Source organism: Spermophilus citellus (assembly GCF_964194105.1).
Source record: "Spermophilus citellus genome assembly, chromosome: 1".
NCBI classification, from domain to species: domain Eukaryota; kingdom Metazoa; phylum Chordata; class Mammalia; order Rodentia; family Sciuridae; genus Spermophilus; species Spermophilus citellus.
In genome coordinates this window covers 236,702,387-236,715,463 of record NC_138182.1, presented here as the reverse complement: position 1 = coordinate 236,715,463, position 13,077 = coordinate 236,702,387, and positions in this window count along the sequence as shown.

Below are 13,077 nucleotides of genomic sequence, written 5' to 3'. Positions count from 1 at the left end.
AACTGTTAAGACTATGGGACTCTTAAGGGTCGACTAAATACATTTTGCATTGTGAGATGCATATAAGGTTTGGAGGATCAGGGATGGAGTGTTATAATTTTGATTTGAGATGTCCTCCTAAAAGCTTCTCTGTTAATTCAGGAATGTTCAGAGGTAAAATGATCAGATTGTGAGAGCTGTAACCACAATCAGTCCAGCCTAGTTTGAATGAATTGATTGAATGGTAACTGTAGGAAGGTGGGACGTGGTTTGGAGTATACCCTGGAAGGGTGCATCTTCTCTGTTGCCCATTGCCCACTTCTGCTTCCTGACCTTTCCATGAGCTGAGCAGTTTTCCTCAACTGGGCCCTTCCCCATAATGTGCTACACCGTCTTGGGCCCAGAGCAATGGAGCTAGCCATCTATGAACAGAGACTCTGAAACTGTGAGCGCCAAATTAACTTTTCCTTTTCTAAGTTGTTCTTGATGGGTATTTTGGCCACAGCAATGTGAAGCTATTTAAAAACAGTCAGTGAAGGAGGCTCAGAAAGATAAATAAGAGGTACTATGTAAAAACTAAGAGGGCTCATTTCAAACATAGAAACTTAGTGGGAGAAGAGAAGGATTTTAAAGCAAGCCTAAAAATCCATTTTTAAAATGGCAAGGGTAGAAACAGATGAAGAGGCTGAGAAATATTGTTTGAAGTGGAGACCATGGCTTCAATTTTGGCCCTTGGCTACTAAGCATCTAGGCACTAGCATTGCCCTGACTGAATGGGCTTTAAAAGCTTCCTATGTTTCCTGCCCTAGAGGAAGTTGGTAGCTATGGGAAAAAGAAGTGTCAACAGCCCCAGTGCCCTGTCTGAGGCACTGTGGTGTACTGAAGCAGGAAGACCACAGCAGAGAAGTCCATGGCTTTGCATTCCTGCATCATCTCCACTACTTACAAAGTGTCCAAAGCACGGAAACATCAGAATCTTACAAACCTCAATTTTTCAATTGGCAACAGAGTTAATGACATTGAGCACTAAAGCACTTAAATTACTACTGAACTCAACATTGAGCAATGTGTTATCATATGCACTTATGTTCTGGTGAATTTGGTATTCTCTGCTCTAATCAAGGTTCTTCTAAGTAACCTGAAACAAAACGAGGAGGAAGAGATATTCCTACAACAGTAAGAATCTAATGCCCTAGAAATCTACTCTACCGTTCTTCATCTCACATGAGATAATGAACAGTTGGCTATCCTCCAGGCATAAACAAATAAATGGCTACTCTCCAGATCAACTCACATCTGAAATAGAATCCATGAAACGTGTGTGTGTGTGTTCATTCCTGGGGATTTAACTCAGGGTTTCATATATCTCAGCTCTCCATGAGATTTCTGACAGCCAAAATTCTAAGAGAGGCATTTAAGTCTGGAAAATGATTGATAGCTGTCTGGGGTGAGTATAATTCAGTTGAAACACAGGGATTGCTTACTAAGTTCTTGCCAAATTTTAAAACTATGATTAATAACCAGGTGCTTTGTTGAAAGAGTAAAGATCATCCCCATTTCATATAACCTCTCATGTACACTTTTTTCCAAAGAAGAAGCTATAAGAGTATGAAATTTCTAAATATTATTTCTTTCATTGCTATTCATGGGGGGGGGAAATGCTATTGAATCTCTTCAGCCTCTAGCCCTGTCTACCGATGATATCAAAGGAGCAAAGAAACACAATCAAAGATATGAAATGCCCTCCTAGAGAAACCCTGGAGGTAGACTCCTGCCTTTGGTATTGTTTTTTCAGGAGCTGATCATTTTGCCAGAGGAGCAGCTTTTCCAGTATTTATCATTGTCAGTTGGCATTTGGTTGCCAGCAATAAGGAGCTTTACTTCTGCTTTCTCCATTTCATTCTTAATATAACTCAACAATATACCTTCTACCCCTGGGCTTTGAGGCAAGCACAACTAAATCTTGGTAAATCCCAAGATTTCTACCCCCTATCCCAAGATTTTTACCCCCTATTTTCTAACCTAGATTTCTGAAATAAACATTTGCACTATCAAGAGTAAATTAGTGCACAAATTAGGTTACTTGAATTCAGAAGTTCAGAGCTCTTAAACTGAGGAAAATAACAGTTCCTCCAGCCTTTCAGGCTCTCCCTATTGGGGGCAAAGATTGCATCAAGGCATTAGATTTTACCAATGTTTCCCTCTCTGGGTAATCAAAATAGGTTCTCAAGTACTCTTGTCAAAAACCAGTGACTTGCACTATCTCTTTTACCATGAAGGTAAAGGAGGCAGCCTAGTTTATAGTTAAGACTGCCTTAGTCTCAATCTCACTACTAAACCCCTTGATCATGAACAAGTTACTTACACCTTTTTGTGTTCCTTTTCTCATAGTACACATATGTAGAGTATATACAATTATCCCTCCTGTCTCATAGAAAGAATACACATAAAGCAGTACATGCAATGGTTAGCAACTAGCGCAATGAGAAAAAAATGATGGTACTTGATCATCATCACCATTATCATTGTTATTAGCTCTAGAGAGAGAATTATAGATAATTTTAATGTGTTAGGATGTCAAGAATGTATTTTTAAAATACACTTTAAGTTTGTAGTCTTAGCAAAACTCCCTATAATGTTATTTGACAATGCTCAAAATGTGAGATTCTTTTCAATGACCACAGCTGTTCCTGCATCTGTATTCTTTACCACATGATAACAAATGTAAATGTTTATTAGATAAATCAAATGAAAAGGGTTTCCCTAATTTCTTAAGCCATTCTAGCAAATTATCAAACCAGAGGAGGGGGTCATGGGAAACTCCACTTTATAGCCAAAGTTGTGAATACCTTGAGGACTATTATTTGTGAAGGGCATCTTGAAAGCAGGTTGTGAATTTATGGGGTATACACTAACCCCAGGTAGATAGTGTCAGAAGTGATAGAATTAAGACACTCAGTTGGTGTCCACAGAAACCCCCATATCTGGTATCAGAAAGTATTGAAAAGAGTATAAGAGTAAAAGAAAACAGTTTGTTTTTCTTATCTGCAGTAATCATCAAAGAAGACAGTGTCCTTACCTTCCAGTTTCTACAGGATGCTGCTGGCCTAATTGTCAAGGTACATCATTTCCAAGTTGCAAAACTACCACCTGTCATAAAGATATGAGAAACTTATTTTTCAATTGGATAAAGCTACATGGTAAACATAGATGGTCACCCCCATGAATAAGTGAATACAGAGTGAACTACGTATGAAAAAATGATTCTTTCATGTCTTCTTACTTGAGGACTAGTAATCTCTATCTTGAGAACATGGATATAATGGATCATACCTTCTTTAACTGTACAAAAGAACGAGATTTCTTTATGTGTTTTCATCTCTTAGTGGATTGACTATAATGCACCTTACATTCAGTTTTAATGTTCATTTAATAATAAAATGTTTATTTCTTTTTTCTACCTTTGTGGGTAGGTTTATGGGTTGGCAGGAGATTTTTGTTTTGTTTTCAACTATATTTCTCTAACACATGTAACTCATGTCTAGCTTCTCATTCTATGTGTAAACTTTTTAATTACATAAGTCATAGATGGGAAAAAAATTCCAGCATTATCTTCCTAATAATGTAGTTGTCACCTGAGGATACCAAACATTCCCAAACTTTATTGTCCCAAAACTCATTCATTTTTGGACATTAACTTTGACAATGTAGAATTTCACATAAGCCCTGTGATCCTAGAAAAGAGCAATGATTAAGTAATCCCCCTATTTTTGTGTGTGTGTTCAAGGAAATGAATTATTGTAAAGAATCACCATCCTCCACTTGACTTAGTTAAGACTCATGGATGCCACTCTTTTGTTTACCAAAAGGCCAGACATAGACCTCTAAATTTCCATTCTTCCCCTCAAAAATGATTAGCTATGCTGACTTATTCCCACTGATCTGTCAGAACAAAATCCTTTTTAACCAAACTTTGGTTCTCTCCTTCCCAGAGATTTCTGAAACTTAAGACCACCTTTGGCCTACACCAGCATACACCCCCTCCTCAGTGACCCCTCGGTGACTAGGCCAGCCTCAGAATCCAAGATTCTCTGGTCTACTGTCCCTCAAGCCCCTGCTACCTTTTCATCACCTCTGCCCCACTTCCCCCAGCCACTTCTTTCTAGCTTTTCTTATTTCTTCTTATTATAGAAAACCCCTTTTTGCCTAAATCTTGAGACTGGTAGATCTGATAAACATAACATGCTTTCTGTTGGAATAGTTATCCCCTCACCAATATCCTGTGGAAAAACTATCCTCACCTAAATCTGGATTTGTTTATTTAATAAATTTGGATTTGTTTATTTAATAAATTTTTCAAATAATTTGTTTATTTAATGATTTTTTCAAATAATTCATGTCCATCTTCACTTTGATTAATATGATAGTTGTTTTGTTTTTAAGTAGATGCTTCTTTAAGAAAAGATAAATTAGTAAAATGACTTTTCTGAGCATGCTTTCTCCAAACTGAAAGTTTCCTCATAATAGATATTTCCCCTATAGCCATTATTGAATCTGTTTGTATTCTTCACAGATGTACTATATTCATTGAGTTGGTTGAATGAACATTAAGTAATAGATAAATTCCATTTGATAAACCAAAATAAAATAAGCAACTTGGTTTTAAACAAGCTAATTTCAAAAAGGTAGATAAATATACAGAAAAACCATCAACCTCACTCCATAAAGAAAAGAGATACTGTGTGTTTAGTACCAAAGTGTGGATGAGGAAAAAATTGTGGAGCAATGGTTCTCAAATTCTATGATTTAGTAGATAGAGGTGAGCTTCAACAATTTGCAGTTCTAACAAGTTCCTTGGTGATATCAATGTTGCTGGTTTGGCTACCACACCAATGATTAGAACATTTCATTTATTAAAAAAATAGGCATTGCTACCTACTCTGTGTTAGGTACTATTTTAGGTGTTGGGGACAGAGCATGGAACAAAACAGATACAAATCTGTGTCTGTAAAGATTTACATTGAGAAAGACAAACAATAAATAAATAAAAGATAGAATATGTTAGTAATACATGGTGGGAAGTTTAAAAAAACTTAAGGAAGGGAGATAAAAGTGCTACACTGGGAATGATGTTGAAATTTTATAGGTGATCATTTGAGGAAGTTCCCCACAAGATGCTTTCAATAAAAATCTAATAGAAGTGAGCAATTTGTTCATTTTACACATATACATATATGTGTGTTATATGTATACTTTTCATTACATATACAATATACATGTGCATATGTATATATATATATATATATATATATATAGAGAGAGAGAGAGAGAGAGAGAGAGACAGAGAGAGAGACAGAGACAGAGACAGAGACAGACACAGAGTGAAAGAAAGCATTTAAGACAAAGGAAAAACTAAACACCAAAATCCTGAGGCCAGAGAAAGCTGGAAGCTGGATATGCTGGATATGATCTGAGAATTCTAGTGGGATGTCAACAAAGTGATGAAGAGGAGAATAAGAAATAAGTTCTCAGAGAAGGGGTGAGCGGCAGTCACAGAGAACTTTGCAGGGACTTAAGGTGTATGAATGAGATGGAAAGTTTTTGTGACGTTTTGAACAGATTAAATCTAATTGTGTTGTAATGGAATTGTGCTGAGTGCTGTGTTAATGAAGAAGAGGGCTGGGGTTGTGGCTTAGTGGTAGAGCACTTGCCTAGCGCACTTGAGGCACTGAATTTATTCCCCAGCACCCACATTAAAAAAAAACTAAATAAACAAACATTTAGTTAAAAAAAGAAGAAGTATTAAAAAAAATAAAGAGGAGAGGTGAGAGCAGAGGCAGATGGACCAATGAGGAGGCTATTACAATAGTCATCTGGTGAAGCTCACTTACTACCCACAGACAAACAATGAAGTTCAATCAAGTAGTCTGTGTATCATGAGCTTCCTGGTACAGTTAAACCCCTACTTAATGTTCAAAATGTGGTCCAAAATATCAGTTGCATAAAATATGTGATCTTATTACTGCAAAGTTAATAAGAAAACCCCAAAGCACAAAATCTATTGAAGTTTACGTAAACATTGCTGGCACTGAGAATTGAGAAATTTCCAGATAATCACAAGGCAATCACTGCCTAAGCCTCCTCTGGCTTCCTGCAGATACAGAGAACTTCAGCTCATTTCCCATCCCTCCACCCCACCACCCTCCTCTAACCTAAGGTGAGTGAGCAGAGGTAGGAAGCAAATTGCCAACTATATTATAGTCAAATGTACATTTCTATGAAGACATTATCATGGAATATTTCTGGGTTTTTTTTTTATCTTTGCCCAAGCAACAAATTCATTTTTATTTTCTGGCATAACAGGAACATGCAGTGCAAATTGATATGTGTGTATAAAGCATTATCTCATGCTCCCAAACAATGCTAACAAATTTAGTAACATATCAAAACACAGATTTCTTGATAAATTCTTCTTTGTAGTTAGGGATTTTTATGTAAAGTATGAAGAGACAATAAAATAATTCTTGCTCCATGGCGGTTGAGAATTCTTTTATTGTCTCTTTAAATTTTACCTACAAATTTCTAACTATAAGGAAGAATTATCAAGGAAGTTTTCATATCCTCATTAATTAGCTTAATTATCAGCTGGTTAATTTCAAGAATTGTCAGAAGAACTTGATAAAGTTTCCATTAGGATCTGATCCCAATATTTTTTGTTCTATTTCCAATGCATAAAATCATGAAATGTCCTTTTTTTTGGCCTATTAATGAGGATTCTTTTTCTAATATGCAACTTGGAAAAAGGAAACATGCCAACTTCACAAATGCCACACACCCAAGATCTCCAATGTGTTATATTAAAAACTCTGACAATTACAAGGACAGACTACATCTCTTCTTTTTGCTCGAATAGCTGTACTAGTCTGAAATGATTTTTGTTTGTTTGTTTTTACTCATGTGTCTCAATTATCCCCCAAGTTCCTACAGGATGTCCAATTAAATTTAAATTTTAAACATTAAATATTCTTTCAGTTTAATGTGCCCCAAACATTGTCTGAGTTATAAATTATACTTAAAAAAATATTCATTATCAGAAATTCAATTTGACTGGATATCTGTCACTTTATTGGCTCAATAAGGCCAAATATTGGCTAAATATGAGCTATGAGAAACATAACCCACTGTTAAATAAGTTGTTGTCTCAGTAGGTTCACCAGTGTTGTGGTTGGATCTAGAATGTTCCCAAAAGGGCTCATGTGCTGAAGGCTTGCACTCCAAATCAAGCAATGTCTGACATGAGACTTTGGGAAGTGATTAGATCATGAGAGTACCAACTGGTACAACTGGATTAATCCACTGATGAATTCATAATCTGAATGAACTATTGGGAGGTGGTAAAAACTGTTGGAAGTGGAACCTAGTCAGAGGGAGTATGCCCCTGAGGGCTCTATCTTGTGTCTGGTGTCCCTTCCCCGCCCCCCCCATATATATGCCACATCAATGATTATTGCATTTTTCTCTTTTATTCATTCATTCAACAAATAAGCATTGCCACCTACTTTGTGTTAGGCACTATTTTAGATGTTGGGGACAGAGCAGAGCATGGAATAAAACAGCACAAATCTCTCCCTGTAAAGATTTACATTGAGGAAGACAAATGAGATGTGTGTGTGTGTGTGTGTGTGTGTATGTGTGTGTGTATGTGTGTGTGTTTGTATGAAATCTTCCCACAGCCCATCCCTTTCCTAGATATCATGAGCTGAGCAGCTTCCCTCTGACTTTCTACCTTGCTGTTCTGCTACATTTAAGGCCCAAAGCAGTGGAGACAGCCAAACATGGACTGAAACCTCTGAAACCATGAGCCAAAATAAATATTTCCTCCTTTGAGTTGATTTCTTCTGGTATTTGACACAATGACAAAAATTTGTCTAACACAACATTTGTTCCAAGTCTGCCTCTTAGCAAAAACAATAGAGACCAAATATGATTCAAGTATTCTCCCTTCCCTTCCCTTAGAGGATACAAAGCAATAGACTTTCCTCTCTTTCTCATAAAAAGTATAATTAGTCCCTGTAAGAGTGAAAAGGACAGACTAAAATTTGAACACTTGAGTTTTGGCCTAGCCCTGTCAGTAGATAATTTATTGTAAGACCTATGAAAAATCACTTTGCAAGTTCCTATTTGCTTCACACATTTATATTTATGAAAAATAAGTTGGATTTCATTATTCTTAGGATAATCATTTCAAATGCTTTGTAGGAATGAAATGCATCTGCCTCATTCCATAGGCTGCAGAGAAAAAGTTCCTATACTAAAGATTAGAACCAGTTGGTATTGTTTGCAAGGACACATGGGCATTTCATCACCTCTCAGAAACTATAAAGGATTCAACTAGTCTAGAAAAAGAAGGGTATAGAGAACTTGAATAATAAATCAACAAGCTGAAATATATTACCTTTTTAACAAGTATTGAGTGCAAAGAGAAATTGTGCCTAGCACATCTTGAAATGACAATGAAGCCTTTATTCAAGACTCCTGCAATAGGGGAAGTGACAGAGCTAAATTCCACTAAAAAAGAGTTTTTAAGTGCTGAGTGGGCTGGTGGAAAAGCACTAGAGGGCATAGGCAGGAGGTTAGTCAAGGTGATTAGGCCATCTGTGATTGCTAATTGGTACTTATCTAAGTAGGGTTCTACCCTCCCATGGAGAACCAGAGATAGGAATGCTAAATTCCTTGATGATTGCATTTCAAAGGGATGACTCCCAGGTGCTTTCCTGAGTTGTAGAAACAGAGAAGGAATCTACAATTTTGAGTTTTCTAAAGTAAATGCTGTATACTCTATGGGAAAGTGACCTAGACAGAGATTAGAGAAAAGAATTCTGCATTTTCAGATAATTTAAATTATTTATATTGGTAAAACATTTACAAAATTAAACTGTGATTGATAAAAAATATTCTTCAAAATTTTAGGTTTAAAGGCTATATTTCATTATTATTATCCAAAGTATTATAAACAGACAATAAAAAGGGCAACTAAAAAATGCCAACTGAGTCGCTTGGAAAGTGTGACCCTTTTCTCTTAAATAATCTCTGAAATAAGGAGGAAACAAAACCAAATTTTATATTATCTAGAAAACAATTTTAAAAATAGAGAGAAAGAGAGGATGAGAGAGAACAACTCAGACAATTATAGAGACACGAAGAAAACGTGGTTTTTTAAATCATGTAACAATAAAGGCTGAAAATAAATGAGTGTTCAAGACATTAGAAAATGAAGAGCAAAATATATCAAAAGAAAGACATACAAGAAGATAAAATCTTAAATTAATGAAACTTTGAAGGGATCCAAGATGGCAGGCTAGAGGGAGGCTGCATTGTGTGTTACTCTGTGACCTGGGATTCAAGTAGTGGGAATACTGTTTCTCTGCATGTGGTTAGAGGACTCCCGACAGCAGTTCCCATGCAGGAATCATGGCCACCATGCCCACACAGGTCTCCAGACCTCAGCTTTAGTGCAGGTCTCTAGGCTTCAGCATCAGTGCAGGACTCCTGGCCAATTGTCCTCGCAGGACCTCCAGGTGCCTGTGTAGGACCACCAGCCTCAGCACCCATGCAAGACTCCTGGCCACCCACCTGCACAAGAATCCTTCCTCTGTTCCCACGCAGGACATCTAGTCACTGCCCTTGCATAGGAACTCCAGCTGCCACTGCTGATGGACTCCCATCTACCAAGTGGGGCTCCCCCAATTGCCTTCATCTTGGGACACTACAACCACTGCCATAGTCCCTTCCATGCAGTAGCCTGCAACTGGGGACACCATACAGGGTTTGGAGACAGCCACCCGCCACAATACTGCATGCCACAGTGCTGCATCTCTGAACATGTAGCCCACCACCACTGCCTGGCCCCACCCAACCTGACAGCCTGACACTGAATGCAGCCACCTCCATCTTGGGACACCTTTATTGCCATCTTTACTTTGGGCAACTCCCAGCTTGGAGCACCAACTGAAGCTTAGAAACAGTATCAAGGCAAAAGTCCCCAACTTCCCCTTCTCCCTGGCAGCCAATACACCCAGAACAGTGCCTGTGGCTACCTGGCCATCAACAGCTTGCAAAACCTGCTTCTGAACTGCCCAATACAAAACAGCTCTCCATGACAGGTGCACAGTCCCCAGAGCACAGCCCACAAGACCTCTGGAGGGAAAGGTTCCTGATTGGGAAGTAGAAAGGGAGAGAATGAGTGAGACACAGTTCAGAGACTAAATTAGAGACTAATTGTGAGGCTTACAGGTGATATGAGGAGGTAAGAACAATTGCCCACATCACGTGAGTGGACTCCAAAGAAGATCCTTGGGGTGTAGTCTCCCATCCGAGACCGGCAAGTGCTATACCCCACCTCTAGGAGCTCCACCCCCAAGAACCATCCTTCCATCCTAATAAAATTCACCATCCAGAGGGTGGAGATACCAGGAAGTAACAGATAATCCCACATGTTGGATGAGAAGGGAAGCAGGAAAGATTCTGATTTAAAAAAAAAAAAAATCATAGGATCTCTCTCTCTCTCTCTCTCTCTCTCTCTCTCTCTCTCTCTCTCCCCATCATCATCATCATCAACATTTGTGAAACCAAGTACTTTTCATGAATTAGGCTATGAAGGACTGAGATGTCTGTATAGTATATTACAGTTGTGTTGTATACTCTTTTATCTCCGATTTTTATGTTTTTTTATTTTCTTAATATTTATGTTTGTTTTTTGTACTCTATTGTCTTCCTACTTTATTGTCTCCCCCAAATAGCTTCTCTCTCTTCTCTTGCTACTAACCAACTTCTTTAGATTCCTCTTTCATAATTTCTAAGATCTAAAATCTCTATATCCTCATCTTCTACCCCATCAATATCTCATCCTACACCCCACCCTTGGTTCTCTCTTTGTCCACCATTAGAAACTGTAGACCCTTTGGCAAGCCCACTGTTAATATTGGAGATAATAATTGAACTCACCATTTCTGTATATTGTGACAAAACTGTAAATGTCTTAATAGCACCTATTTGGTTTAAGGTTGTATATTGTTTGTATTGGGTTCTGTTAATATTGTTCTCCCCCTTAAAGGAGAGGTGTTGGAACCCTACAGGGATACTATAAGCCTATAGGGTAAAAACTATAACACTTCAGATACGCAGTGCTAGAAGGGAAAACACATAAACAACCCAAAAAAAAAAAAACCAAGGGAAGAAAGTGCCCCAAACAAACCAACATACTATATTGTTAGTATCCATGGCCAGCACAACAAAAGATATGACAGAGAAGGAGTTCAGGATGTACATAATTAAAATGTTCTGTGAATTAAAGGATGATATAAGAGAGCAAATACCAGTAGCAAAGGATCATTTTGATAAAGAGCTACATAATCAAATACAGGAAGCAAAAGATTACTTCAATAAGGAGATAAAGGTTCTGAAAAAAAAAGAAATCCTTGAAATGAAAGAAACAATAAACCAAATTAACAACTCAATAGAAAACACCACCCACAGATTAGATTACTTGGAAGACAGAACCTCAGACAAGGAAGACAAAATATATAATCTTGAAAACAAAGTTGACCACACAGTGAAAATCATAAGTAACCAAAAATAGAACATTCAAGAATTATGGGATAACATAAAAAGGTCAAATTTAAGAATTATTGGGTAAGAGGAGGGTTAGAGTTAATAGAGTTACAAAACAAAAGAATGAACTATCTATTTAATGAAATAATAACAGACAATTTTCAAAACATGAAGAATGAATTGGAAAATCAAATACAAGAGGCTTATAGGATGCCAAATGTGCAAAATCACAACAGATCTATACCAAGGCATATTATATTGCAAATGCTTAGCATACAGAATAAAGAGAGAACTTTAAAAGCCACAAGAGAAAGGAATCAGATTACATACAGGGGGAAACCAATTAGAAACTCGGCAGATATTTCAACCCAGAACTCAAAAGCTAGAAGATCCTGGAAAAACATATTAAGCTATGAAAGAAAATGGATGCCAAACAAGAATCTTATATCCAGCAAAATTAAGCATTAGATTTGATGATGAAATAAAAATGTTTCATGATAGACAAAAGTTTTTTTAAAAATTACAACTAGAAAGAGAACATACTCAGCAAAATATTCCATGAGGAGGAAATAAAAAACGATAATGACAACCAGTAGAGCAGGTATTATACTAAAGGAAAAACCAATCAAAGTAGAAACCAAGTCAGTTTAAATACCAAAAGTAGACAAAAATAGCTGGGAATAAAAATCATGTCTTAATAATAACCCTAAATGTTAATGGCCTAAACCCACCAATCAAAAGACATAGACATGGAGATTGGATTACAAAAAAGAGCCAACAATATGCTGCTTTCAAGAGACTTATCTCACAGGAAAGATTGAAGGTGAAAGGTTGGGAAAAATCATACTACTCATATGGATTGAGAAAACAAGGAGGGGTTCCTCTTCATATCAAATAAAGTAGACTTCAAGCCAAAGTTAATCAAAAGGGATAAAGAAGGACATTTCATACTGCTTAAGGGAACCATACAGAAACAAGACTTAACAATAAAAAACATATATGCCCCAAACAATGGAGCATCTATGTTCATCAAACAAACACTTTTCAAGTTCAAGAGTCAAATAGATCACAACACAATAATTCTGGGTGACTTTAACACACCTCTTTCTCCACTGGATAGATCTTCCAAACAAAAGCTAAGCTAAGAAACTATAGAATTCAATAATACATTCAGTAACTTAGACTTAACAGACATATATAGAATATTTCATCCATCAACAAGTGAATATATTTTCTTCTCAGCAGCACATGAACTATTCTCTAAAATAGCCCATATATTATGATACAAAGCAACTCTTAAGCAAATACAAAAAAATAGAGATACTACCTTGCATTCTATCAGATCATAATGGAATGAAATTAGAAATCAATTATAAAATACAAAATAGAAGCTACTGTAACACCTGGATACTAAATAATTTGCTATTGAATGAACAATGGGTTGAAAAAGACATAGAAGAGGAGACTAAAAATTATTAGAGGTGAATT